The sequence below is a fragment of the Rana temporaria genome, unplaced genomic scaffold (assembly GCF_905171775.1).
Source record: "Rana temporaria unplaced genomic scaffold, aRanTem1.1, whole genome shotgun sequence".
Lineage (NCBI taxonomy): Eukaryota > Metazoa > Chordata > Amphibia > Anura > Ranidae > Rana > Rana temporaria.
Window position 1 is genome coordinate 54,756 of NW_024404541.1, and position 4,746 is coordinate 59,501.

The window sequence follows — 4,746 nt, forward strand, 5'->3', positions numbered from 1 at the left end:
CTGCAATTACATTTTAGCTGCTGCTGTGTGTTTATCCATCTCTCTGGGACTCTGTTGGTGAGACTCCTGTGCGGAGTTTCTGGATCCGCACCTCTGCTGTGCCCATTATGAGGGGTTCTCCTCATCCTTGCACAGAGTTCCCAGGTTTGAACAGCTATGCTCAATATTAGGGATCCCACCATCCCAGTGCTGAGTTCCCGGGACTGTACACCCACTGTGCCCATTATGAGGGGTTCCCACCATCCCTGTGCTGAGTTCCCGGGTCTGTACACCCGCTGTGCCCATTATGAGGAGTTCCCACCATCCCTGTGCTGAGTTCCTGGGTCTGTACACCCGCTGTGCCCATTATGAGGGGTTCCCACCATCCCTGTGCTGAGTTCCCGGGTCTGTACACCCGCTGTGCCCATTATGAGGGGTTCCCACCATCCCAGTGCTGAGTTCCCGGGTCTGTACACCCGCTGTGCCCATTATGAGGGGTTCCCACCATCCCTGTGCTGAGTTCCCGGGTCTGTACACCCGCTGTGCCCATTATGAGGGGATCCCACCATCCTTGTGCTGAGTTCCCGGGTCTGTACACCCGCTGTGCCCCATTATGAGGGGTTCCCACCAACCCAGTGCTGAGTTCCTGGGTCTGTACACCCGCTGTGCCCATTATGAGGGGTTCCCACCATCCCAGTGCTGAGTTCCCGGGACTGTACACCTGCCAAATGCAGAAAAAGGCAATACAAATTCAGAGGTAGGGGGTGGAGGGTCCCTGTACACCATCCCATGGTGTCCCCCCAATTACAGATCTTCATCTAGAGGTCCCTCACTCCTCTACCACTAATCAGGTTATGGCAATAGAAGGTTGGGTATAGAAGGTCCTGTGGTGTCCCTCACTCCTGACCCACCAATCCAGGATAAGGTAATGGAACTAGGAAGGTGGCGGGTCCACGTGCCCCATCCCATGGCCTTCCCGGCTTTCTGTGAGGTTGTCCCTTAGACATTTATTGCGATGACATGAACTTTGCTCCGTCTATAAAAATCCTCAGCTGTTGCCGTTTTTATATGAAATGCAATAAATGATAAGATAAATAATTTCCAGATGGAGCACCTTCTGTAGCTGGAAACTTACCTGCAGATCTCCTCTCAGGGCGGCAGATTAGCAGACCGGGGATTTAAATTGGTCAGCTGACTTATTGCGTCCCCCCCACCCACCCCAATATCATTGCAGAGCTCCACAGGCTACTGTAGGGCAACCACGAAGATCTGGGATATTCACTCCTGTGTGTGGGCACCCTTATGGCCCTGTCCTTCTATATAGGACCCAGAACTTGCCTGTGGAGGGGGTGTTGTGACTTTGAGGGAACCAGTCAGGACACAATTAGCAAGGCTTCGCTTCCGTCCAGCGCTAACCTCATCGCTGGGACCTGTAGAGTCATTTGCCTTCTAGTGGGACTTTACCCCTGGGTGTGGGGGAGCCCTTGTACAGCATATTTGCACATTATCAAGGCCGCAATTTTGCAATTTTGGGGCCCCTCATACAGTTTCAGGCATGGGTCCTTCTGGAGCAGAGAACCCCTGCTGCTGCGAATCGAGAACCGGGGGGGGGGGGGGGTGCTGCCGCAAATCGAGAACCGGGGGGTGCTGCCGCAAATTGAGAATGGGGGGGTGCTGTCGTAAATTGAGAACGGGGGGGGGGGGTGCTGCCATAAATTGAGAACCGGGGGAGTGTTGCCGCACATTAAGAACGGGGGGGTTGCTGCCGTAAATTGAGAACCCGGGGGGTGCTGCTGCAAACTGAGAGACTGGGGAGTGTTGCCCTGAATTGATAACCGGGGGGGGGGGGTGTGCTGCCGCAAATTGAGAACCTGGGGAGTGTTGCCGCGAATTGAGAACGGGGGGGGTGCTGCCGCAAATTGAGGGCCGGGGGGGGTGCTGCCGCAAATTGAGTACGGGGGGATGCTGCCGCAAAGGTGTTCTCAGTTGAAGACTTACATCCAAGGGTCCCTCACTTCTGAGCCCCCAATTCAGGATAAGGCAGTAGAAACTTGGAGGTAGAGGGTCTCATGCCCCATCCCAAGGTGTTCCCAGTTGAAGACTTGCATCCCGGGGTCCCTCACTCTTGAGCCCCCAATTCAGGATAAGGCAGTAGAAACTTGGAGGTAGAGGGTCTCATGCCCCATCCCAAGGTGTTCCCAGTTGAAGACTTGCATCCCGGGGTCCCTCACTCTTGAGCCCCCAATTCAGGATAAGGCAGTAGAAACTTGGAGGTAGAGGGTCTCATTCCACATCCCAATGTGTTTTCAGTTAATATCTTAGATCCAGGGGTCTTTCAATCCGGAGCCCCCAATTCAGGATTAGTCAATAGAAACTTGAAAAGTAGAGGGTAGAGGGTCTCATGCCGCATCCGAATGTGTTCCCAGTTGAAGACTTGCATCCAGGGGTCCCTCACTCCTGAGCCACCAATCAAGGATCAGGCATTAGAAACTTGGAGGTAGAGGGTCTCATGCCGCATCCCAAGGTGTTCCCAGTTGAAGGCTTACATCCAGGGGTCTCTCACTCCTGAGCCCCCAATCCAGGATAAGGCAATAGAAACTTGGAAGTAGAGGGTAGGGGCTCTCATGCCCCATCCCATGGTGTTCCCAGTTGAAGACTTACATTCAGGGGTCCCTCACTCCTGAGCCCCCAATTCAGGATCAGGCAATAGAAACTTGGAAGTAGAGAGTAGAGGGTCTCATGCCCCATCCCAAGGTGTTCCCAGTTGAAGACTTATATCCAGGGGTCCCTCATTCCTGAGCCAATCCAGGATCAGGCAATAGAAACTTGGAAGTAGAGGATAGAGGGTCCCATGCCCCATCCCAAGGTGTTCTCAGTTGAAGACTTACATCCCGGGGTCCCTCACTCCTGAGCCCCCAATCCAGGATCGAGCTATAGAAACTTGGAAGTAGAGGGTAGGGGGGTCTCATGCCCCATCCCAATGTGTTCCCAGTTGAAGGCTTACATCCCGGGGTCCCTCACTCCTGAGCCCCCAATCCAGGATCGAGCTATAGAAACTTGGAAGTAGAGGGTAGAGGGTCTCATGCCCCATCCCATGGTGTTCCCAGTTGAAGACTTACATCCTGGGGTCCCTCACTCCTGAGCCCCCAATCCAGGATTGAGCTATAGAAGCTTGGAAGTAGAGGGTAGAGGGTCTCATTCCCCATCCCAGGGTGTTCCCAGTTGAAGACTTACATCCTGGGGTCCCTCACTCCTGAGCCCCCAATCCAGGATCGAGCTATAGAAACTTGGAAGTAGAGGGTAGAAGGTCTCATGCCCCATCCCAATGTGTTCCCAGTTGAAGACTTGCATCCCGGGGTCCCTCGCTCCTGAGCCCCCAATCCAGGATCGAGCTATAGAAACTTGGAGGCAGAAGGTAAAGGGTCTCCTGCTCCATCTCATTCTTCACTGCTTCCTCTGGGTTCAACATTCCTCCTCTTCAGCAAGTGGGCAGCCATTGATGGGGGTTACAATGTGTCAACATTTTGGGGTATCCTGCCCGTCCCTGAGTTTATCCCCTATGAATTGTCCTGGATCACATCTTTCTCTGTGCTCTACGTCATGAAAAATCCCAACCCTCTCCACGCTGAGGATCCACCCTAAGGGCACACAAAATGCTTCCCCCTGCCTTCTACAACATTACAATGGGGTGGATTCAGTAAGCAATTGCGTCTGCGTATCCATAGTTACACAGCGCAATTGCTTAGTTGCGCCGGCGTAACGACTTTTCTGTATTCAGAAAGCTCGTTACGCTGACTGCAGCCTAGGATATGACTGGCATAAGGCTCTTATGCCGTCGTATCGTAGGCTGCATTCTTACGATGGCCGCTAGGTGGTCGCCAATGCTAAGTATACCTGTCGTTCCCGCGTCGCCATTTACGTTCACGTTAAAGCAAATGACGTCCTTGCGACGTCATTTGCCGCAATGCACGTCGGGAAAGTTTCCCGACGGAGCATGCGCACTACGTTCGGCGCGGGAACACGCCTAATTTAAATGATCCACGCCCCCTACGGGATCATTTAAATTACGTGCGCTTACGCCGGCCATTTTTACGCAGCGCCTCCGCAAATTACGGAGCTACTGCTTCCTGAATCAAGCATAGCGCAAGTAATTTACGGAGGCGTAGCGTAAAAACGTAACGCTGCGCCTCCGTAAGAAGTGCGCAGCAGTACCTGAATCTACCCCAATGTAAAGTCTGATCACTGGGGGAGGGGAGACTGAGGAAAAGCCTCCTCCTGCCTGAAGCAGACCTAACATCACCCCTGCCGAGGCAAAGTCCCTGGCCAGAGATTGAGGATGTCTTCTCAATGATAAAAGGTGGAACGTTTTTGAAAAAAGTATATTGTGACATCACAGGTGTGTGCAGAAAAGTTTCTGATTGGTCCACTTAAAATCTTCTCAAATTTTTCCCTATTTACATTCTGTATCTCTTATAAACAATCAATGGAATAAGCAGTTAGAGGTGCAAATGAAATGAAGTTGGCTTTGAATGAAGACGCCGTTGGACTGCTCTGTGTTTTTTGCTCAAACGGCCCCCAGCCGGTGTGGCCCCCCCATCTCCTCCTGGCGTCCCGGGAACACCTGTGATCTGGAGTAACCTGAGCTCCGCTTCTCAGGTGACATCCTCTGACTGGTCCCCGCCGGCCTCATCAATAATGGACAAGGAGAACATCGAGGAGGACAACGAGGAGGACAGCGAGGAGGACAGTGAGGAGGACAGCGAGGAG